We start from the raw sequence: 26554 nt of genomic DNA, 5'->3' as shown, positions 1-26554 counted from the left end.
GCATCACTTGCATTACCCTGGCAAGACTGATATCCCTCTTGAGAAGGTCTCGTATGCGGCTCTGTAATGTTGGCACGTCATTTGCCGGCCACCAGTCCATCCCTTTGTTGACCCATGACGCCAGTTGTGGTGGAGGGCCCGGGCGGAACGCTGGAGCAGTCACCCACTTTGTACCTCGGGGAGCGCTGATGTAAAACCACTCCCGCTGCCATAAATCAGAAGCCTCCATGAAAGAGCCCTTTGGCCATGGGGCGTCGGCGCCTTTGCTTATTATAGCGCTTCCGCACTCTGCGTGACGCCCGTCGATCACCCTCGGCCTAACATTGACGATCTTGAGCCATAGGCCGAAGTGGGTGGTGATGCGAAGGAAGGATTCACACACGACGATAAATGACGAGATGTGAAGAACGGAATCCGAGCTAGATCGTGGAAATCTAGCCCGTAATAGAACATGAGCCCTCTTACGAAGGGATCAACGCTAAAACCTAGCCCTCGGAGAAAGTGGGAGATAAAGACAACGCTCTCGTTGGGCTCGGGGGTGAGGACGACCTAACCTGGAGCAGGTAGCCTGTGCGGAATCTCGACGGTAAGATGCCTGGCCTCCCTATGCTTCCGGATGTCCTCCTCTGTGATGGAGGAGGCCATCCACCGGCCTTGATTGGATCCGGACATGGTCGAAAGACCGAGGTGCTTTATCTTGAACCTTGGATGTTGGAACTCAAGATGCGGGAGAGGAAGGATCGAGCGTGGAAATAAAAGGACAGGCCTTGGCCCACTTTATAAAGAGGACGCATATCAAGCGTCCCCCGCGTGACCGTTTGGGACTTGCCTCAAATCGAGGAGTCGTATTAAACAAACACGGTTGGGTTACCCACACAATCCCGTGATAAGGGGGGGACACGATCTCTGCTTCAAAAAGACGTGTCAAGGAAACCGCCTCGCATTGCGTGCGGAGGTTGGTTGTGAAAACGGTTCGAATAATAATCGAGCCATGGTTTGACGTCACGCCATACTGTCAGTAGATTAGATTTGTGGAATATTATACTCTCTACGGTGGAATGTGGAATTTGTTTTGCAGAGCCGGACACGATCCATGTGTTCTAAATCTCTTATGGAGAATTTGGAGAAGGAACCCGCCTTGCAATGCCGAAGACGATATGCACGCCGGACTCATCGTCATTGAAGCCTGGTTCACGGGCTACTGAGGGAGTCCTTAAGGGGTCCTCAGACAGCCGGACTATATTCTTTGGCCGGACTGTTGGACTATGAAGATACAAGATTGAAGACTTCATCCCGTGTCTGGATGGGACTCTCCTTTGCGTGGAAGGCAAGCTTGGATATTCGGATGTGTAGATTTCCTTCTCTGTAACCGACTCTGTGTAACCCTAGCCCCTCCGGTGTCTATACAAACTGGAGGGTTTAGTCCGTAGGACAACAACAATCATAATCATAGGCTAGCTTCTAGGTTTTAGCCTCTACGATCTCGTGGTAGATCAACTCTTGTAATACTCATATAATCAAGATCAATCAAGCAGGAAGTAGGGTATTACCTCCATCGAGAGGGCCTGAACCTGGGTAAAAACATCGTGTCCCCTGCCTCCTATTACCTTTGGCCTTAGACCCACAGTTCAGGACCCCCTACCCGAGATCCGCCAGTTTTGACACCGACACTTCCAACCTCCCGGCTTGGGGGGCAAGTCACCCTAGGGGAGATGCCATCTGGCCTAGCCGCGCCCCCTAGGGGAAACCCTAGGGGCGCCACCCCCTCCTCCGTTCCCCTATATATAGAGAGGTAGAGAGAGGGCAGCCGCACCCCAGGAGCACATCTCCACGCGATGGTGCTGCGTCTCCTCTCCCTCATAGCCATCTTCTTCTTTGAAGTGCTTAGCGAAGCTCTGCTGAGATTCCAATACCACCACCACGCTGTGTTGCTGCCGAAGGACTCAAGCTACTACTTCACCATCGCTCGATGGACCGAGGAGGTGAAGGCGTCATCAAGCCGTACGTGTGTTGAACGCGGAGGTGCCGTCCGTTCGGCACTTGGATCGGGAGTTCACGGGATGGAGATTGGATCACGAAGACATTCGACTACATCAAACGTGTTCCTTAACGCTTCGGTTAGCTATCTACAAGGGTATGTAGATGCAATCTCTCCTCTCGTAGATGGTCATCACCTAGATTGGATCTTGGGTGTTCGTAGGAAATTTTTTGTTTCCCATGCAACGTTCCCCAATAGAATCAACATTGCAATCTTCGGCAAGCCAAACATATAAGTTCTATCTCTTTTCCATACACGTTTTGTAAGCAAAAACTTGTGCATAAGAAAACCTTGCCACTTTTTGAACAATAGCCGATGGAGGAGCGGTGGAGGCTGGATGAACAGGAGCCTGTGGATGAACAGTGCAGGTGGAGGCTGGAGGAGGTCGACGGTGGATGAATAGTAGCCTGTGGAGGCTGGAGGAGGTCGACGGTGGAGATGAGCAGTAGCCCATGGAGTCCCGTTTTGCAGTACGTCACACCCCTCCCGATCAATAGGACCCCGTATCGACCGTAGGCACTCGAACACAAGTCCGTTTCCTCCGATTTGCGATATGCCAGATCCCTCCCGATGAACAAGATCCTGTTTCAACCGCGGCCGGTCGAACATAAGGTCGTTTCCTCCGTTCTACGGTACGCCAGGCCTCATTTTGAGCGGCTATTCCGTCCAAGCCGGTTGGATCCCAATGAACATGACACATTCCATTGCCTCCCGATGAACACGACGATGCAGTTTCTCCATTCCAACCCAGCCGGTTGGCTGCCGATGAACAGGACGCCATCACTGCCTCTCCATGTACATGAGCCCTGGTCGTACGTATGCGCGAGTAGGCGTTCGAGACCCCGCCGTATGTATGTACGTGGCCGTATTTTTTGGCATGTGGTTGTATGTACGTGTACACGGTTTAGACGGGACTGCTTCAACTGCTACATGGGGGGCTCTACTATGACATGTGCCACTACTTACTCGGCCATGGTTCATCGTTGCAGAGTGACCGATCGACCAATATGTACGTACACGTTCGCGACAAGACAGACAACGGTACATACGCTACGACCAGGTGGGTTCTAGCTGTCAGCGAGGATAAGGATGCACTTCCTTGCGTGCGAAGATATAGCTACTGGGTCCCAGCTGTCAGGGGGGAATAATTTTTTTTGCCCGTAATAAGGACGCACTTCCTTGCGTGCGAAGATGTAGCTGGTGGGTCCTAGCAGTCAGGGGAGAAAACATTATTTTTCAGGGTAAAAAGGATGCATTTGCATGCATGCGTCCATGGGTGTGGCGCGTCCCCACTGCCAGCCTCCCACGTATAGTCATCTTCCGATGACTCTCGTTTGTTGACCATGTTGACAACACCGTGCCGAGAGCACCAAGGCCGGTGGATGATGGCGAGGCCCCAGACTGGAATGACCCGAAGATGGGGAAGACACGGCAGTGGAGTCGTAGATGGAGAGGAGTGGGAAACTTGACTGGTTCTGGTGTGCGGCAGCACTGCCGCCCATGGAGATCGGAGCAAGAACAGAGGTTGAAGAAGGAGCACAACTGTTGGATTAACATCCAATGGTCCAGCTCCTAGATTCATTTGCTGATTAAGTTCACAAAGCCCAGCGTACACATCCGCTTAGTAGGCCCACAAGTCAGCCACCAAATCTGCTGGGTCCCAGCTGTCATCGGGAGTAATAGGTTTTTTCGCATAATAAGGAGGCACTTCCTTCCATGCGAAGATACAGCCGGTGGGTCCAGCTGTCAGGGGGAGGAAACATTTTCTCCAGCTTAATAAGGAGGAACTTTCCTTGCGTGTAACCATGGACCTCATGGGTCCCAGTCGTTAGGCTCTCCACGTACAGTCGTCTTTCGATGACTCTCGTTTGTTGACCACGCTGCGCAGCAAGACGGTGGACGACGGCTAGGCCTCGGACGTGAACGACTCGGAGATGGCAAGATGCGGCAGTGGAGTCCTAGATTTAGAGGAGTACAAGGGTTATAACTGGTTCTGGTGCGGCATGGGGCTGCAGTGGGTGGAGAATAATAGGAGGTATGGACGGGTGTAGGGATAGCCTGGCCGTCGGTGGGGTAGTGCTTCGCAGTGATGCATGCTAAGCAGAGCCGCTAGCCGCCGGAGGCCAGAGCAGGCGGTCCCGGCGATGCTGGAAGAAGAAGATGAGAGATTGAAGGTGCAAGCCGGCCGTTGGATATAAATCCAATGGCTGTGGATGTCATAATCATTTGTTGACCAAGTTGACAACGCCTTGCGTAGGCTTCGACGTATTGGCCCACATGTCAGCCTGCAAAAATGTGGCATATATTTAACCCATATTTTCTAGAATTTACAGTCCATTTGCTGGGTTGGGTGAACAAATAGTTTCGCATCAATGCGGTCCATTCAATATTTTCTAAGAAATCCCAGCCCATTTGCACTTTCTTGAAATACATGAATTAGTTGGGCTCATTCTATATATAATGCTAGGTTAGAAGGAGCAATTAATATAAAAAAAATAAACCAGAGTGACACATTTTTATATATAAAATAAAAAATAGCGAGTTATTGCTCAAAACAAAAATGAGCGTGTTATTATTACATTGGTCCTTAAAATCTTTGCAAACTTTTGTACGCAATCACCAGGATTTTCCTTGCCTATGAGCCAAAAACCACCAGGATTTTCCTTGCCAACTTCTGTTAAACATTTACTTTTATAAGTTAATAACACGTGGGATGTTTTCATAATGTATATATAAGTCTCTATTAGATATACGATAATAGTAATAATATAAATATATATAATGTGGTTAGAAGGGAAAACATAAATTGGACACAACATTATTATTCTTATATATAGATAAATAGAATAGAGATCTGCGTTTTATTAAAAAAATACATTGGACTGCCGATCTTTAAGAAATGGTAAAACATACGCTGGGAGGTCCATAGGCTAGTATGGACCTCAAAAAATAAGTTGAAACCACTGTCTTTGTATGTCGTGGGCTAAACATTTTAAAAAACAAAACCTTGGCCTAGCTAATACTTGTTCGCCCTCTGGAAAAAAATGATACCAGCTAGATCCCCGATACCCCTTTCCCGCAACAAAAAAATAGAAAGATCCCCGATACCCCGAAAAAAAAGCTCCCCGATGATAGTCATCGTTGGAAATTTATTTCATTTATTGACTAAGGTTGACAAACCCATGGGCCCCAACGTCAGTATACAATTAGGAGGAAGCTTTTTTCCAATGGGCACTTGCGTGCGTACGGCTTGGACTTGGTGGGTCCCCACTGTCAGTCTATCGGCATACAGTCCTCTCCGAATTCCTCTCATTTGTTGAGCATGTTCACAACGGCATACGGTGGCACCACGGCGAGCACACACGGATGGGAAAGAACTGGAGCCGGAGAAGACGCCTTCATTCTTTTGAACATACCGCACTAGCCCGGTGGCTGCATCCCTCTCACCCAAAAGTTGTACTGGTCAGGTTCGATTCCAACTGGTGCAGTTGAAAAATATCTAACACTTGCCAAAATTTCGCCCCTAGTTTACCCAGTTTTTCGCACACTCAACATTGTCTTGCCATTTTGAAAGTAGCATATATTTTTGACTTTGCATCATATGAAGATGTTCTATACATGAATGTTGATCGGCATGATGTTAACTTGTTGTTAGTTCCATTTTGTTACCAAGAATAAATTTCCAACATTCTGTTATCCATGTTTGAAAAGTGCCTGTTGATTTAAATGCCCTACCTCTGAAACATGCAGTTTCTTATCTGAAAATCACTTGGACAAGCAGCCATCACCTGTGTTGGATTAGATGCCACGCTTCTTAAATCCCCTGGCAGGAGCGAGGGGGAAATAAACTTCCGCCCCGTGCTACCGGTTGGGGAATGGAGCGAACTAGATTCAAGAGGGGGCTGATACGTCTCCAACGTATCTACAATTTTTTATTGTTCCATGCTATTATATTACCAGTTTTGGACGTTTATGGGCTTTAATTTACACTTCTCTATCATTTTTGGGACTAACCTACTAACCGGAGGCCCAGCCCGAATTGCTGTTTTTTGCCTATTTCAGTGTTTCGGAGAAAAGGAATGTCAAACGGAGTCCAAACGGAATGAAACCTTCGGGAGTGATCTTTTTGGAACAAACGTGATCCAGAGGACTTGGAGTGGAAGTAAAGAAACAAGTGAGGCGGCCATGAGGGTGCCCGGCGCGCCCCCTATAGGTGGGCGCGCCCCCCACCCTCGTGGGCCCCTCGGGAGTCCACCGACCTACTTCTTCCTCCTACATATACCCATGTACCCCGAGAACATCAGAAGCGAGCACGAAAAACTATTTCCACCGCTGTAACCTTCTGTATCCGCGGGATCCCATCTTGGAGCCTTCGTCGGCGCTCCACCGGAGGGGGAATCGATCACGGAGGGCCTCTACATCATCTCCAAGGCCTCTCTGATGAATTGTGAGTAGTTTACCACGGACCTTTGGGTCCATAGTTATTAGCTAGATGGCATCTTCTCTCTCTTTGAATCTCAATACAAAGTTCTCCTTAATCTTCTTGGAGATATATTCGATGTAACTCTTTTTGCGGTGTGTTTTTCGAGATCTCATGAATTGTGGGTTTATGATCAAGTTTATCTATGAGAAATATTTGAATCTCCTCTGAATTCTTTTATGTGTGATTAAGTTATCTTTGCAAGTCTCTTCGAATTATTAGTTTGGTTTGGCCTACTAGATTGATCTTTCTTGCAATGGGCGAAGTACTTAGCTTTGGGTTCAATCTTGCGGTGTCCTTTCCCAGTGACAGCAGGGGCAGCAAGGCACGTATTGTATTGTTGCCATCGAGGATAAAAAGATGGGGTTTATATCATATTGCATGAGTTTATCCCTCTACATCATGTCATCTTTCTTAATGTGTTACTCTGTTCTTTATGAACTTAATACTCTAGATGCATGTTGGATAACGGTTGATGTGTGGAGTAATAGTAGTAGATGTAGAATCGTTTTGGTCTACTTGTCACGGACGTGACGCCTATATACATGATCATTCCTAGATAATCTCATAATTATTCGCTTTTCTATCAATTGCTCGACAATAATTTGTTCAGCCACCATAATACTTATGCTATCTTGAGAGATGCCACTAGTGAAACCTATGGCCCCCGGGTCTATCTCTTATCATATAAGCTTTCAATCTACTTTTATTTGCATCTTTACTTTTCCAATCTATATCATAAAATACCAAAAATATATTTATCTTATCATATTATCTCTATCAGATCTCACTTTTGCAAGTGGCCTTGAAGAGATTGACAACCCCTTTATTGCGTTGGTTGCCAGTTCTTGTTTGTTTGTGTAGGTGCATGGGACTTTTGAGGAGCCTCCTACTGGATTGATACCTTGGTTCTCAAAAACTAAGGGAAATACTTACGCTACTATTGCTGCATCACCCTTTCCTCTTCAAGGAAAACCAACGCAGGCTCAAGACGTAGCAGGGGCCGGCGGCGCAACTGAAGAAGCACATAAGATGCGATTTTTTTAGTGGATGGCTCTCCATGGCGTTTTTTTACTTTCGTCTGGACCATACAACTTGTATTTTAGCCTCCCAGTCCGTGGTGGACCAGCAGCCCATTTGCTAGGCGGGCCAACCTACAGAAACAAGCACTCGTTTTTCATCAAGCCCCCAAAACAATGCAGTTCTATGTTTCTTTTGAGGCCCATTTGCTAGACAGGCGTTGAGCAGTGGAGGGGGAAGATAGATCAAAAAGATTAAAAAGAGCTGATGTGCCGTTGCTACCCTAACAAAGCAGGTGCAATTCTTCTCTTGAAGAAGGTGTGCCATTGACACCCACATGTCGCAAATCCCACAGTAGACATAGTAACAAGTTCACACACAAGTACAACAGAAAAGGTAAACATTCGTATCAAACTCAGGTTCACAGGACACATTCATATTCATAGCCAACATTGACAGTCAACAACTGAAAAGATTCATATATACACAAGTCCAGCATGTCTATGCATCCAAATGATTGATAGATCACAAGACAATATTTATAAATAATTCACAAAAAGATTCAGATATACACATGTTTAATATGTTTATGCATACAAATGATTGAGATCATAGCCAATATCATCCATGGACAAACTTTAGTTACCTAGGGTACAAACTGGTAAATGGTGTTCAGTCGGAGGTACTTCTTGCTAAAATTAATGCTTGTACAAGTAAACATTCGAGTACATAAGAGATAGCACAGACAATCTGAACTTTGCTCGTAGGTTTATCTTCAAATAGTGGACTCGTGCCGAGGGAGGTTTGAGCAACTTTGCCAATATTTTCATCCAACTAGTTTACTGGCTCATCTTCGTCCTGTAGCTCGCCAAAATACTACATTGCAGACAAGAAAGGAGGCGGTTGAGAAAATGAACCACCCAAATTTTTTGTGCAGTTCAACTAAAATGGAGCATCCCTGGCGTGCAAACCGATTAAGTGCCAAATGAATATACGCGTCAACCAACTTGTTTCGAATCTTTAGACTCCATGCCATATGGTTGGCTAACATATGTGCCGATAACCAAAAGGCACAAGTTGGGACCAAAGACTGGACTCCGTTTTTCTGGGCTATGCGCCAAGCAATATTTTTGGTGTTCACTCTCCTAATACTTGGAGTTTGACAACTGGTTGACGCTGGTTGATACTCGAATGAATATAGGCACTTCTTCTTGTCAACATCAATGCTTGTCTGAGTGAACTTTGGTGTACACAGAAGTAGCATAAGTATTTGTCCATCTGATCTTTTTGTGCAGTTCTACTGAAATCGCCCAATGTAAGATTTTTCCTATGAGTTCAGGCTCCAGGTTACTCCTTTATGAAATCGGCAAATAGTAGCACAATACCAAATTACCAATACATATGACAAGCACAATAATCAGGATAAAGACCGGTACCAACCTGTGTGAGGTGGCATATCAATTACTATTTCCTTTGACTAGAGCTGAGATAAGCAAAGCGACTGACGAGAAAGGAAGGAAGCAAGCCGAGATAAGCGACTCATAGGAAAGGAAGGAAGCAGTCGAGGCAATGAAGCACCCAAATTTTTTGTGCAGTTCCACCAAAATCGAGCATCCCTGTTGGCACATATATTAAGAGAGTGAGATTACTGCAATAGTGGGACTAGTTCATGAAACATACACTAACAAATAGAAGCACCTTCATTATCTTAATGGGTAAAGTTAGCAACACAGTAGTCTTGCTTAAAGAGAGGTATTAGTTTATTTAATCAGTGCCAATTAGCTCAACACTCAAAGCATTGCCATGTATCATAGGTTAAAAAACTTTAACGTGCAAAGATAAAGGAGTCTCTCATGACAGTAGCATGATAGAAATAGAGATGACAACAAACTAATATGGATGAAGGCCTTAGGCCGATACCAACCTGAGCAAAAAAGCTTATTCATGTAGTCCCAGAAGAGATGATAAAGCACTCACTGGAATCACTCAATAGTATATGTTTTTGTGCACTTCAAATGTATAGTTGAAATCACTCTTGTTTACCAGTGGTGAGATTATATCGAAAGATTATCAAGAACTTCCAGCAGAGTTAAAGCACTGGATGGGATACAGTTCATTGTATTGTCTTGTGTAGTTCTACTAAAATGTATGATTGGCGCAACATGATCCCTGTTTGCACAAGTAGGAACAAGGTGAAATCTTCATTAGCTTAGTGAGAAAGGATACAAAGACATTAGCATATTACTCTAATAGTAGCCTCAAATTCATGATGGACAATACGCAAAACATTGCCTCATTGAACCAATGGCAATAAATTGACATGCAAAACAATAGCACTATTATGTCATGACACTGCCAAGATTCCCTCCCTGCTCCACCACATGATTCACCTCCACAAACACACATACACACCTACATGATTCAACATAGGGTGCTATTGAAGATTTGTTTAACTCTGACAGGAAAATTAGGCAGCAATAAATTAGTGCTACTTAAGTACTCCTAATTAATTAAGCGACCTTGTAGGAGAGACAACATAAGTGGAAGAGCTCCCTAGAGGATCGTCTCACATGTAAGGTAGACGTTGCCGGAGCCCTTCAATGTCCTCGACTGAGGCCTCGGCTTCAGCAAGATCACCTTGGCACTGTTGATATTGTAGAGCTAGGTCACAAATGCATCCAGAATCCAGTTAATTAGTATGTTGTGTCGTCAACCCAAGTACTACTCTGCTGCATTTCTCTATCTATCTCTACTCAACTCTTACAGAAAAAACAGAGTTGGTCATGATGGTGTGCCTGCCATCCTGCAATATAGGCCGTCCGATTTATTTCTCATGGATAGGAAGGAAACTATGGCAATTTTGCAAAAATGTACCCACACCCCTCTCCACATTTGAATATAAGGCCATCCCTCATTCATCCTTTTCTCTCACAAAATAAACTACTCATACAAATGCATCTTGATGTTACGTGCAACACACGGGCATCTTGCTAGTCTTATAAGTAAATTAAGACTAGTAGCAATGCAGTAATAGAATACCACTAGCAAGATGTCAGGATAACATAGGATGGTACAATCATGTGATCTCCATTTCCTCTTTATTCTTCTTCTTCCTCCTCTTCATGCTTTGTTTCTCTTTCTCCTCACCAGTTGGTGAAACCAAGTACATGATTGGCCTTCTATTTTAGAACTGGTTTTGTCAGTGAGGGATTACAAGTGTACTAGTAAACAATAGCATTATTTTCTCATGGCAGTCACAAAATAGAGATGAACACATGCATTATATATCATTCTTACCTAAAGAAAGGTTATGGTGCCAATATGGATGATGAGGATTGGAACACAGATCTCCCTTTGTGCAGTTCCACTGAAATGAACCAACGGTTCCATTCTGACATTCCAGTTAAATGGCACAAAATTCACTTTTTTTAAGAAGTGTTTTGTGCAGTGCACCAAAAGTTTACAATAGCAACGAGGGGAAATGGATGTCCCTGTTTGCACAAAATGCTACAGAGGAAACAGTCAGAGTCTCAAACAATTACTAGCAAAAACATTTGGCTAAAATTGTCTTGGCTTATAATAGTGGCATGGCTTCATTTTACCAGGGCATTAGATTAGGAACAGCTAAATATTTGGTATAAGGGCATGGGACAGTGAATGTACCAGCAATCCAGCACCATGTACCTAAACCGGGGCATAAAGTGGTGATTCAGAGTTAGTTGGCCCCAGAAACAAACATCCAAGAAACATATCTCGGTTGGTCCCATTTTTGTTCACTCTAGCCACCTACTCCTATGTGTGGCTAGCAAATCTAGTGCTGGTCATACCACTGTGTACAGTATTTCCCATATATTTCCCTTTTCGACCATGAGACCGGTTGGATGACCAGTCTATACTACGTTCACACCCTTCCCTTCCTGTTTGTACCAAGTTCGATGTACATACGAAATCCCCACCCCCTTATTTCTTGTTTGAACAAAGTACAAGATTCGACTCCATGTAGTAGCTTTACCACTAACAATAGAAAAAAATAGGTGGCATTGGGCCATCTGATCAAGAGGGGCTGAGAGGTAGAAAATGATGCACATGCAGTGATGTAGCGAGATAGGGAAGTAGAGCTAGGCCGGTTTCGAAGGAATATATACATGAAGGTCGTTGGGATGTGGATAGTGGGCGGCGGGAGGCCAGATCCGCCCACACTAGGGCAACGACGAAATGATCGGAGGACCTCCCGCGCCGGCGCTCGGCTAGAGATAACGGTGCGGCCGGTAGTGGGTCTCCTCCCTCGCTTTCGAAAATGGCCTAAACACTTCCGCTCCTCCCCTACACTGGCGGAGGGGGATACGTCCGGGTCTGTAACCAGCAGTGAGGATAGAAAGACAGTGTTACCACCGCTATCTTGTTTAGATCTGGAGAGGATGAGAGTGTGTGAATAGAGCAACCCTAGCAAGCAAGCGCGGAGGCTCCGGCCTACATATATACATAGTGGGGTAGTTTTCCTTTTTCACTCCATCAAAACAATCGTTTAAAATTGTGTATGTGCGAGGTCGTCTTTTTTTTGAGTTGTTGATTGTTTTTTGAGATAGATACCCGCTTATTCCAAGTGGTGTTACGGTGTGCTAGGTCGCACTTTGTATCGTTCAAGTATGGTACTAGACCCTCCATTAAATGAACAACCACCACCTCGTAAAATTTGTGAACAAGCCCACGGCTAAAATGATCAGAAACATGGGCTGCCCCAACATGCAATATTAGTTATATTTTCTATGTGGGAGTATTCTCAAAACAAAATGTGAGCGTTCAATATTTATTGGGCCCTTTGTAATTTGTGCTAAATTTTGACAAAGGTTTTAACTGACAAAATGTTAGTGCATGTTAAAAAATTATATCCTTTGATCATATTTGAACATAGTTTTCAATGATGTAATTTTTTGTGACATGCATGAACATTTGGTTAGTTAAATTTAGAGTCAAAATTTGGCATAGATTATCATAGGGACCATTAAAACCAGGACGGAGCTCCTTGTCTGCCGTCCCTCCTCATGCACAACCATCTCTCGCTTTAGGGCCGGGCATTACAGAGCTTTACCATCACATATTCATACTACTTCAAGGTGCATTAAATCAACACATGCAAGTATCAAAAGGAAAGTCACGGCATGCATGCATGTATTGTAATTAATGCATGGTTAAACACAAATTATTGAAATGTATCGAGTGCACTGCTTTGATGTGTCACATCAAGTCGTACAACAATGAGAAGTTTGATTACAACGCCCTGTCCCTCACGGACTGATATCCGGTGCCTTAACTGCAATTGCCTTTGGCTGTAAGACAGGTGGGCCAGCCACCTGTTGGGCCCACCTGTCATACACCCAAAGGTAGGAGCAGTAAGTCAATGAAGCTGCATCCCTCCCTCACCCATGAGTGTGGCGGCTCGCAGGACTAGGAGAAGCTTTGGCTACATGCTCTCCCTCGCGCACGCGGTGGACATGCAGCAGTTCGTTCGGTGTCAGATGGCCAGAAGCATACTATAGTACTCCAGTGAAGTAGTACATCATTGTTCGACTTCCCGAAGAGGAGAAGAGCCAAGTGCAGCTCGGACGCTCGTGTGGCAGTTTCATGTGTAGAGTAGTCTAGGATGGCGTGTACCACGCCTCTAAGCTTAAAATCATTGGGGTCGGCTCCATGCTATGAGGCTGTATCGAAGCCTTTTTTGATGAAAATAATCTTCTGGCCCTACCTGTCATCCTGGTGATTGTAGGTTGCACGCTCATCTGGTCAAGACAGGAATATATATTTTAATTTGTGGTGGGGTAAATGTTAGAGGTTGCAGCAAATATATTGTACACTGTAGGTATTTTAGCCAAGTTTAGAGGCAAGCATGTGGGGCCAGTGCTATGATGTGTCGCGTAAGCTTGTACAACGAGGAGAAGCTTGATTTTACTACTACACGCCTTCTCCCTCGCCCATGCGCATGGTGGCTCACCGACGAGGACATGCTTTTGCTTACTACAACAAGCTATCCCTCCCGCACGCGGTGGACGGACGTGCAGCAATTGATTCGATACTGTAGAAGTAGTAACATCATTGTTCGTCTGCTCGAAGAGGCAAAGAGCCAAGTGCAACCAGAGCATGGCAGTTGCGAACGCTTGCATGGCAGTCGTGTAGGGGTGGGGCATGGTGCGGAGCCTTGGATGAGACAAAATTGCTATGTAAGCAGGCTATAAGCACACTATTGTAGTACTTGCTACTATATCCCTATAACCCGGAAAGGAGTATTTGCCTTTCTGGAGATTTCAACAAGTGACTACACCCTAAATGAGTACATATGGAGCAAAATGAGTGAATCTACATTGTAAATAAATACATAGTTCTCTCCTATTTCTCTCTGCCTTGGTCATGGTGCACAATATTGAGTATATGACTAGCCGCTCTATCTACATTCGGGACATCAAAGCATTCGGGCCCGCATGCCATCCACCAAATCACAGCGAGGTGCAACAGTCGAGACTCACCGGTCACCCCGGTGTGGCCATCATGACCCGTCATATCACAAAACCCACACCTTTACCAGTAGTGGTAAAGTGGCCTCGAAGTGGCCTCAAAGTTGGACTGGACAAAACAACCATCATTTCACTGGAATGCTCGTTGAAGCCCTTTCTCCGCTTTCTTGAAGAAAACCTCACTCCAGGCTACTCACTTCTGCCATTTCTCTTCTGTACCGACGAAGGAAAGGTGGGTGAATTAGTGATGCTACTATATTTTTATTCCAAGAATCTTCTTTTTGAGAAGCACCAACCGATTCTCACAGCCTATTCTTTTGCCATTTGCATTGTGATTGTGGTTTCCTTTCGATAGCTTTTTCTTTGTTAGTTCACTGATGGATCCTGGAGCACTAGGCAAAGAGTTGGCAGCGGACAACCCACTCAAGACAGAGATCTCTAGGAAGCGATCACCGATCGACGAGTTGACCATGTTGGCAGGCCAACCCATGGAGACGTAGAACTCCAAGAAACAAGCACTGGTGAAAGAGTTGACGATGTTGGCGGAGGAATTCCCAAAGAAAGTTGGAAGAATAGCAAGGTCCCCACCATGCCTACCCCGGAAAATGTAATGGCCACCTATGAGAGGCTTAAGGACGAGTTTGAGGAGATAGTCGCCGTTGAAAAGTAGTATTTCCCTGGCAAGGCGATGGCCCCGATCGATGACGAGGAGATGGCCCCCAGAGGGATGGTATCCCTATTGGGGAACATAGTAATTTCAAAAATTTCCTACGCACACGCAAGATCATGGTGATACATAGCAACGAGAGGGAAGAGTATTGTCCACGTACCCTCGTAGACCGAAAGCGGAAGCGTTAGCACAACACGGTTGATGTAGTCATACGTCTTCACGATCCGACCGATCCAAGTCCCGAATGTACGGCACCTCCGAGTTCAGCACACGTTCAACATGATGACGTCCCTCGAACTCTGATCCAGCCGAGCTTTGAGGGAGAGTTCTGTCAGCACGGTGGTGTGGTGACAATGATGATGTTCTACCGACGCAGGGCTTCGCCTAAGCACTGCTACGATATTATCGAGGTGGATTATGGTGGAGGGGAGCACCGCACGTGGCTAAGAGATCCAAGGTATCAATTGTTGTGTCTATGGGTGCCCCCTGCCCCCGTATATAAAGAAGGGAGGGAGAGGCCAGCCCTAGAGGGGGCGCGCTAACTGTGGGGAGTCCTACTAGGACTCCCAAGTCCTAGTAGGATTCCCCTTTCCTTTCCGGAGTAGGAGAGAAGGAAAGAGGGGGAGAGGGAGAAGGAAAAGGGGGCTGCACCCCTTGTCCAATTCGGACCAGAGGGGGGGGGGCGCGCCTCCTTCCTTTTGGCCTCTCTCCTCTATTCCCGTATGGCCCAATAAGGCCCATGTACTCCCCGGCAAATTCCCTAACTCTCCGGTACTCTGAAAAATAACCGAATCACTCGGAACCTTTCCGAAATTTGAATATAGTCGTCCAATATATCTATCTTTACGTCTCGACCATTTTGAGACTCCTCGTCATGTCCCCGACCTCATCCGGGACTTCGAACTACCTTCAGTTCATCAAAACACATTAACTCATAATACTGATCGTCACCGAACCTTAAGCGTGCGGACCATACGGGTTCGAGAACAATGTAGACATGACCGAGACATGTCTCCGGTCAATAACCAATAGCGGAACCTGGATGCTCGTATTGGCTCCTACATATTCTACGAACATCTTTATTGGTCAAACCGCATAACAACATACATTGTTCCCTTTGTCATCGGTATCTTACTTGCCCGAGATTAGATCGTCGGTATCTTAATACCTAGTTCAATCACGTTACGGGCAAGTCTCTTTACTCGTTATGTAATGCATCATCCCGCAACTAACTCATTAGCTACATTGCTTGCAAGGCTTATAGTGATGAGCATTACCGAGAGGGCCCAGAGATACCTCTCCAACAATCGGAGTGACAAATCCTAATCTCAAAATACGCCAACTCAACATGTACCTTTGGAGACACCTGTAGAGCTCCTTTATAATCACCAAGTTACGTTGTGACGTTTGGTAGCACACAAAGTGTTCCTCCGGTAAACGGGAGTTGCATAATCTCATAGTCATAGGAACATGTATAAGTCATGAAGAAAGCAATAGCAACATACTAAACAATCAAGTTCTAAGCTAACAAAATGGGTCAATTCAATCACATCATTCTCCTAATGATGTGATCCCGTTAATCAAATGACAACTCATGCCCATGGCTAGGAAACTTAACCATCTTTGATTCAACGAGCTAGTCAAGTAGAGGCATACTAGTGACACTCGATTTGTCTATGTATTCACACATGTATCAAGTTTCCGGCTAATACAATTCTAGCATGAATAATAAACATTTATCATGAAATAAGGAAATAAATAATAACTTTATTATTGCCTCTAGGGCATATTTCCTTCAGTCTCCCACATGCACTAGAGTCAATAATCTAGTTCACATCATCATGTGATTTATCCCCAATATTCATATTTGTATATGATTAACACCCATAGTTCACATCGTCATGTGACCAACACCCAAAGGGTTTAATAGAGTCAATAATCTAGTTCACATCGCTATGTGATTAACACCCAAAGAGTACTAAGGTATGATCATGTTTTGCTCGTGAGAGAAGTTTTAGTCAACGGGTCTGTCACATTCAGAGCCGTATGTATTTTGTGTATAATCTATGTCTACAATGCTCTGCACGGAGCTACTCTAGCTAATTGCTCCCATTTTCAATATGTATCCAGATTGAGACTTAGAGTCATCTGGATCGGCGTAAAAGCTTGCACTGATCTAACTCTTTACAACAAACTCTTTTATCACCTCCATAATCGAGAAACTTTTCCTTAGTCCTCACTAAGGATATTGTTGACCGTTGTCCAGTGATCAACTCCTAGATCAAAATTGTACTCCATTGCCAAACTTAGAGCATGGTATACAAAAGGTCTGGTACACAGCATAGCATACTTTATAGAACCTATGACTGAGGCATAGGGATTGACTTTTCATTCTCTTTCTATTTTCTGCCATGCTAAGATTTTGAGTCTTACTCAACTTCACACTTGCAACACAGGCAAGAAAAGCTTCTTTGACTGTTCCATTTTGAACTGCTTCAAAATCTTATCAAGGTATGTACTCATTGAAAAATCTTACCAAGCGTCTCGATCTATCTCTATAGATCTTGATGCTCAATTTGTAAGCAGTTTCACCGAGGTCTTTCATTGAAAAACTCTTATTCAAGTATCCTTTTATGCTATCCAGAAATTCCATATCATTTTCAATCAACAATATGTCATAGACATATAGTATTAGAAATGCTACAGAGCTCCCACTCACTTTCTTGTAAATACAGGCTTCTCCAAAAGTCTGTATAAACATATGCTTTGATCACACTATCAAAGCGTTTATTCCAACTCTGAGATACTTGCACCAGTCCATAAATGGATCGCTGGAGCTTACACACTTTGTTAGCACCTTTTGGATCGACAAAACCTTCTGGTTGCATCATATACAACTCTTCTTCTAGAAATGCATTCAGGAATGCAGTTTTGACATCCATTTGCCATATTTCATAATCATAAAATGCGGCAATTGCTAACATGATTCGAACAGACTTAAGCATCGCTGCGGGTGAGAAAGTCTCATCGTAGTCAACCCCTTGAACTTGTCGAAAAACCTTTCGCAACAAGTTGAGCTTTGTAGATAGTAACATTAATTACCATCAGCGTCAGTCTTCTTCTTGAAGATCCATTTATTTTCGATGGCTTGCCGATCATCGGGCAAGTCAACCAAAGTCCATACTTTGTTCTCATACATGGATCCCATCTCAGATTTCATGGCCTCAAGCCATTTTGCGAAATCTGGGCTCATCATCGCTTCCTCATAGTTCGTAGGTTCTCCATGGTCAAGTAACATGACCTCCAGAATAGGATTGCTGTACCACTCTTGTGCGGATCTTACTCCGGTTGACCTACGAGGTTTGGTAGTAACTTGATCTGAAGTTTCATGATCATCATCATTAACTTCCTCACTAATTGGTGTAGGAATTACTGGAACTGATTTCTGTGATGAACTACTTTCCAATTCGGGAGAAGGTACAATTACCTCATCAAGTTCTACTTTCCTCCCACTCACTTCTTTTGAGAGAAACTCCTTCTCTAGAAAGGATCCATTTTTAGCAACGAATATCATGCGTTTCGGATCTGTGATAGAAGGTGTACCCAACAGTTTCCTTTGGGTACTCTATGAAGACACATTTCTCCGATTTGGGTTCGAGCTTATCAGGTTGAAACTTTTTCACAAAAGCATCGCAACTCCAAACTTTAAGAAACGACATCTTAGGTTTATTGCTAAACCATAGTTCATATGGTGTCGTCTCAATGGATTTAGATGGTGCCCTATTTAACGTGAATGCAGCTATCTCTAATGCATAACCCCAAAACGATATTAGTAAATCAGTAAGAGACATCATTGATCACACCATATCAAATAAAGTGCGGTTATGACGTTCGGACACACCGTTACGCTGTGGTGTTCCAGGTGGCATGAGTTTGTGAAACTATTCCACATTATTTTAACTGAAGGGAAAACTCGTAACTCAAATATTCATATCCACAATCAGATCACAGAAACTTTATTTTCCTGTTACGATGATTTTCCACTTCACTCTGAAATTCTTTGAACCTTTCAACTATTTCAGACTTATGTTTCATCAAGTAGATATACCCATATCTGCTCAAATCATCTGTGAAGGTCAGAAAATAACGATACCCGCCACGAGCATCAACACTCATTGGACCGCCTACATCGGTATGTATTATTTGCAATAAGTCACTAGCTCATTCCATTGTTCCGGAGAATGGAGTTTTAGTAATCTTGCCCATAAGGCACGGTTCGCAAGCATCAAATGATTCATAATCAAGTGATTCCAAAAGTCCATCTTTATGGAGATTCTTAATGCGCTTTACACCGATATGACCCAAATGGCAGTGGCAAAAATATGTTGCACTATCATTATCAACTTTGCATCTTTTGGCATCAATATTACGAAGATGTGTATCACTACGATCGAGATCCAACAAACTATTTTCATCGGGTGTATGACCATTGAAGGTTTTATTCATGTAAACAGAACAACAATTATTCTCTGACTTTAAATGAATAACAGTATTGCTATAAACATGATGAAATCATATTCATGCACAACGCAAACACCAAATAACATTTATTTACATTTATCACTAATCCCGAAAGTATAGGGAGTGTGCGATGATGATCATATCAATCATGGAACTACTTCCAACACCCATCGTCACTTCACCCTCAACTAGTCTCTGTTTATTCTGTAACTCCTGTTTTGAGTTACTAATCTGAGCAACCGAACAAGTATCAAATACCCAGGGGCTACTATAAACACTAGTAAGGTACACATCAATAACTTGTATATCAAATATACCCTTGTTCACTTTGCCATCCTTCTTATCCACCAAATATTCAGGGTATTTCCGCTTCCATTGACCATTTCCTTTGCAGTAGAAGCACTCAGTTTCAGGCATTGGTCCAGTTTTGGGTTTCCTGGCGGGAGTGACAACTTGCTTGTAATTCTACTTGAAGTTCCCATTCTTTCCCTTTGCCCTTTTATTGAAACTAGTGATCTTGTCAATCATCAACACTTGATGTTCTTTCTTGATTTCTTCCTTCATTAATTTCACCACCACAAAGAGCTCGGGAATCGTTTTCGTCATCCCTTGCATACTATAGTTCATCACAAAGTTCTACTAACTTGGTGATGGTGACGAGAGAACTCTGTCAATCACTATCTTATCTGGAAGATTAACTCCCACTTGATTCAAGCGATTGTAGTACCCAGACAATTTGAGCACATGCTCACTAGTTGAGCAATTCTCCTCCATCTTTTAGCTATAGAACATGTTGGAGACATATCTCTCAACTCGGGTATTTGCTTGAAATATTAACTTCAACTCCTGGAACCTCTCATATGGTCCATGACGTTCAAAACGTCTTTGAAGTCCCGATTTAAAACCGTTAAGCATGGTGCACTAAACTATCAAGTAGTCATCATATTCAGCTAGCCAAACGTTCATAACGTCTGCATCTGCTCCTGCAATAGGTCTGTCACCTAGCGGTGCATCAAGGACATAATTCTTCTGTGCAGCAACGATGATAATCTTCAGATCACGGATCCAATCCGCATCATTGCTACTAACATCTTTCAACATAGTTTTTCTCTAGGAACATATCAAAATAAAAACATAGGGAAGCAACAACGAGAGCTATTGATCTACAACATTATTTGCAAAATACTATTAGGACTAAGTTCATGATAAATTGAAGTTCAATTAATCATATTACTTAAGAACTCCCACTTAGATAGACATCTCTCTAATCATCTAAGTGATCACATGATTCAAATCAACTAAACCATGTCCGATCATCACGTGGGATGGGGTAGTTTTCAATGGTGAACATCACTATGTTGATCATATCTACTATATGATTCACGCTCGACCTTTCGGTCTCCAGTGTTCCGAGGCCATATCTACATATGCTAGGCTCGTCAAGTTTAACCTAAGTATTCTGCGTGTGCAAAACTGGCTTGCACCCGTTGTAGATGGACGTAGAGCTTATCACACCCGATCATCACGTGGTGTCTGGTCACGATGAACTTTGGCAATAGTGCATACTCAGGGAGAACACTTTTATCTTGAAATTTAGTGAGATATCATCTTATAATGCTACCGTCAATCAAAGCAAGATAAGATGCATAAAAGATAAACATCACATGCAATCAATATAAGTGATATGGTATGGCCATCATCATCTTGTGCTTGTGATCTCCATCTCCGAAGCACCGTCATGATCACCATCATCACCGGCGCGACACCTTGATCTCCATCGTAGCATCGTTGTTGTCTCACCAACTATTGCTTCTACGACTATCGCTACCGCTTAGTGATAAAGTAAAGCAATTACAGGGCGATTGCATTTCATGAAATAAAGCGACAACCATATGGCTCCTGCCAGTTGCCGATAACTCGGTTACAAAACATGATCATCTCATACAATATAATATAGCATCATGCCTTGACCATATCACATCACAACGTGCCCTGCAAAAACAGGTTAGACGTCCTCTACTTTGTTGTTGCAAATTTTACGTGGCTGCTAGGGGCTGAGCAAGAACCATTCTTACCTACGCATCAAAACCACAATGATTGTTTGTCAAGTTAGTGATGTTTTAACCTTCTTAAGGACCGGGCGTAGCCACACTCGGTTCAACTAAAGTTGGAGAAACTGACACCCGCCAGCCACCTATGTGCAAAGCACGTCGGTAGAACCAGTCTCGCGTAAGCGTATGCGTAATGTCGGTCCGGGCCGCTTCATCCAACAATACCGTCGAACCAAAGTATGACATGCTGGTAAGCAGTATGACTTGTATCACCCACAACTCACTTGTGTTCTACTCATGCGTGTAACATCTACGCATAAAACCTGGCTCGGATGCCACTTTGGGGAACGTAGTAATTTTAAAAATTTCCTACGCACACGCAAGATCATGGTGATGCATAGAAATGAGAGGGGAGAGTATTGTCCACGTACCCTCATAGACCGAAAGAGGAAGCGTTAGCACAACGCGGTTGATGTAGTCGTATGTCTTCACGATCTGACCGATCCAAGTACCGAACGTATGGCACCTCCGAGTTCAGCACACATTCAACTCGATGACGTCCCTCGAACTCCGATCCAGCCGATCTTTGAGGGAGAGTTCCGTCAGCACGACGGTGTGGTGACGATGATGATGTTCTACCGACGCAGGGCTTCGCCTAAGCACCGCTACGATATTATCGAGTAGGATTATGGTGGAGGGGGGCACCACACATGGCTAAGAGATCCAAGGGATCAATTGTTGTGTCTACGGGTGCCTCCCTGCCCCCGTATATAAAGAAGGGAGGGAGAGGCCAGCCCTAGAGGGCGGGCGCCAAGTGTGGCGTGTCCTACTAGGACTCCCAAGTCCTAGTAGGATTCCCCTTTCCTTTCTGGAGTAGGATAGAAGGAAAGAGGGGGAGAGGGAGAGGAAAAGGGGGCTGCACCCCTTGTCCAATTCGGACCAGAGGGGGGGCGCGCACCTCCTTCCTTTTGGCCTTTCTCCTCTATTCCCGTATGGCCCAATAAGGCCCATATACTCCCCGGCGAATTCCCGTAACTCTCCGGTACTCAGAAAAATACCCGAATCACTCGAAACCTTTCCGAAGACCGAATATAGTCGTCCAATATATCGATCTTTATGTCTCGACCATTTTGAGACTCCTCGTCATGTCCCCGATCTGATCCGGGACTCAGAACTACCTTCAGTACATCAAAACACATAAACTCATAATACCAATCGTCACCGAACATTAAGCGTGCGGACCCTACGGGTTCAAGAACAATGTAGACATGACCAAGACATGTCTCCGGTCAATAACCAATAGCGGAACCTGGATGCTCATATTGGCTCCTACATATTCTACGAAGATCTCTATCGGTCAAACCGCATAACAACATACGTTGTTCCCTTTGTCATCGGTATGTTACTTGCCCGAGATTCGATCGTCGGTGCCTTAATACCTAGTTCAATCTCGTTACTGGCAAGTATCTTTACTCGTTATGTAATGCATCATCCCGCAACTAACTCATTAGCTACATTGCTTGCAAGGCTTATAGTGATGATCATTACCGAGAGGACCCAGAGATACCTCTCCGACAACCGGAGTAACAAAACCTAATATCAAAATACGCCAACTCAACATGTACCTTCGGATACACCTGTAGAGCTCCTTTATAATCACCCAGTTACGTTGTGATGTTTGGTAGCACACAAAGTGTTCCTCCGGTAAACGGGAGTTGCATAATCTCATAGTCATAGGAACATGTATAAGTCATGAAGAAAGCAATAGCAACATACTAAACGATAAAGTGTTAAGCTAACATAATGGGTCAAGTCAATCACATCATTCTCCTAATGATGTGATCCCATTAATCAAATGACAACTCATGTCCATGGCTAGGAAACTTAACCATCTTTGATTCAACAAGCTAGTCAAGTAGCGGCATACTAGTGACACTCTATTTGTCTATGTATTCACACATGTATCAAGTTTCCGGTTCATACAATTCTAGCATGAATAATAAACATTTATCATGAAATAAGGAAATAAATAATAACTTTATTATTGCCTCTAGGGCATATTTCCTTCAATCCCCAAGTGAGTTGCACAAGGTAAAAAATAATGGCTTACCAGAGTTGTGGTTTTTGATTATTTGCAATGTGCTTGCTAATATGTTAGGGTTGTGTAGGTGCCGGTGGACGTCCTTCATGATTCCAATGCTGTGGTCCATCCTGTGGACAACACCCTAGAGATCGTTTTCCATGTCGCAGTCCGTCCTGTGGACATCGCCTCGGAGATTGATTCTGATTCCACTCACCATCCTGTGGACATCGCCCCAGAGATCGATTCCGATGTTGTAGTTAGTCCTATGGACATCGCCCCAGAGATTGATTCCCATGTCGTTGTCCATGCTGTGGTCATTGTGCGAGAGATCGATGAAAAGAAATAGTTGGTTGCGCTAATCCTTCAGGGTAGTTTGCATTGTGCTTAATTACCAAAACGATGCGTGTTATGAAACCATCTTAGGGCTAGTGCACTGTCTTGTGTGGGCGGTACTTGCTACTTTTGGTTGATAGTCAATGATGCAAACCCTCTCCGAGTTATGGAAACAGATGTATCCTCACCAGCTTCTGATGTAATATATGGCATGCTTAGATGTAAGTTTGACCTGTTTATCATATCAGTAGGGCTTGTTTGATGATTCTTGGTGTTAGTAGGCTAGCTACTGTGCGAGCTATAGTACTTGCAAAACACTCACCGAAGAGAAATGTTGGGGCTGATGAGCTCGTGGTACACTTATAGGTCTGATCCGTCGTCAATCGGCCAATAGCCCAAGCTCCTAAAATTGTAGGCCTCCTTTGGTTTAGAGGAATCTTGTAGGAATTTCATTGGATAGGATTTCTATAGGAAAATTTCCTTTAGAGCCCTTTGGGTTGTAGGAATGGAATCCTATTCCTGTGGAGGAATTATTCCTATCCTCCACATTTCATATGAAAATAAACATTAGCCTAGACTCTATGGAAAAAATCATATGATGTGAATGAAAGAGCATCTCCTTTCCTATTACTACTCATAGGGTTTGATATACATGTCATCTCATTTCCTATGACTTTCCTATTCCTATGATTTTCCTACCCTATGAACCAAAAGAGGCCGTAGGCTTAGCGACTGTCACGACCACCTTTCCAATAAAACATTTATTGAAAAGCCGATCTTCGTGTTGACTAGTACAGAAGAATTCTTCTTACTGGCAGACAAAATCTTGATACAGAAATCCAGTAGTACTAATCATTATACAAGGTTGAGCTGAGGATGCTCAACAGTTTATTACAAGCACGCCTATATTATACATAAAGGCGGATATGGCACAAGGGTAGGGTGGCATGACTACTGACTCGTAATAAAGGTGGTGGTGGATATGTCACAGAGAAGTGGGTGACATGACTCTGAAATCTTACAGCTCATCAAGCGTCGGGGTGAGGCTTGATGATATTATTTGGGTGGCGGAAGCGTATATAATACAAGTGAACAACTCCAGGGTCGCACGTGACTGACTGGGACTCCTCTATGCGTTCGACTCGCTATCGAACTCTTCATCCATAAGATCGCCTTCGTCAACATCTGGCCAAATCAACAAGCCAGGTGAGTACTTTGAATGTACTCGCAAGACAGTTCGGACATAACATATAACAAATGTAAACATGATGCACATGAGCAACTTAGTATGCACAATCAAACAATAGATTTGCACTGCACGATAAATAAGAGGAAATCAGGCGGTAGTCCTCCCGAAATCCCAATAAAAATAACTGAATACCGATCGGGTGTCTGAAGCGACGCCTCGAAAGGTGAAAACAAATTTAACATGCCGCAGTCGGGCGTCGAGGCGACACCACATAAAGGGATTATATTGAAAAGTAAATAAGAGGACGTGCCATAGTCGGGCGTCTAAGCGACACCTCGGAAAGGGCTTATAATGAAAATAAATAACAATAATGATGCCACAGTCGGACGTCGGAGCGACATCACATAAAGGGCTTACTTCAAAAGTAAATCCATAGTCGGACGTCTGAGCGACATCACATAAAGGGCTTATATCAAAAGTAAATAACAATAATGCCATAGTTGGACGTCTGAGCGACATCACAAAAACGGCTTATATCGAAAGTAAATAACAATAATTCCACAGTCGGACGTCTGAGAAAGATCACATAAAGGGCTTATAGTTTATCATTCGAATTTAAGTAGCTCATGAATTCAAATCATCACAAGGAAATTCTCAGCATAATGTAATAAACTGGTTAGTCCATTCACATGAATAACCTTCAACCGAGATTACCACTCTCGGTTTTATGTTTATACTCCGGAGACTGACATCGGGGTTGACACTGAGATTTGACACTGAGACTGATACTGACAATGAGATGATGTCCAAGTCCTTGCTCGTGGACATGGATACTCGAATGATTTTGACTCTGTAGAGTTTGTACTCTTAACCACAGCCAACGGATTTCAGTAGTCACAAGGACTAGTTCCATTTATTGTGTTTTAAAAGAAACACGTCTAACCAGTACACACCCATTCCACCTTCCGCTGCCAGGAATCACCCTCGGCAACGTTCAAGAAAAACCTTAAGATGGGGAGGCCACAACCTCGAATAGCATGGGATCAAATTTATATTGCGCTCTCTAAGGGGTGCCCCCCTCTCGGTCCCAACCGGAAACACCCATGCCCCCTAACTGAATGACTGGCTTTAATCCAGGGCCATGGAACCCTCATCGCGGTCCCTCTGTTTGGTGTGTACTAGGAAAGAGGTTTGCAACTTACTAAACCGTACTCTTTGTGGAAAACATGTGGCAGCACAAAGAGGAAACTAACGGGGTCGAGACTTGACCCACGTTAAAACTGGAGTTCACGGTTGGCATAAAGCTGGCATGCTTCAACATTACCAACCTGCAACCCATCATGTCACCACATGATCGTGTTATCTTATCACCATAAGAACACATCAACTTCGAAGCTCACCGGTAGCTTGTCTTGCATGCACATAACTTTCACAAATGCTTTTATGAACATGCCATGAGAAAACTACTCGAACAAACATGCAAAACATTCATCATATCAAAGGTTCAAACATGCTTGCTTGGTTCGGAGAAGTCGGAGCCTAGCTTGGCGAAGTACGCGTCTCCTTTACTCCTCCCGGTATCTATGTATTAAAGAAAAATCAGATACTACATAAATACCGTGCGTGCACAAAAAGTATCCCAAATATTTTTCAAATTAATATG

Source organism: Triticum urartu, chromosome 6A, assembly GCF_056163025.1.
Source record: "Triticum urartu cultivar PI428250 chromosome 6A, HENAU_Tu73, whole genome shotgun sequence".
Taxonomy (NCBI): domain Eukaryota; kingdom Viridiplantae; phylum Streptophyta; class Magnoliopsida; order Poales; family Poaceae; genus Triticum; species Triticum urartu.
Note: the sequence above shows the minus strand (reverse complement) of the source record.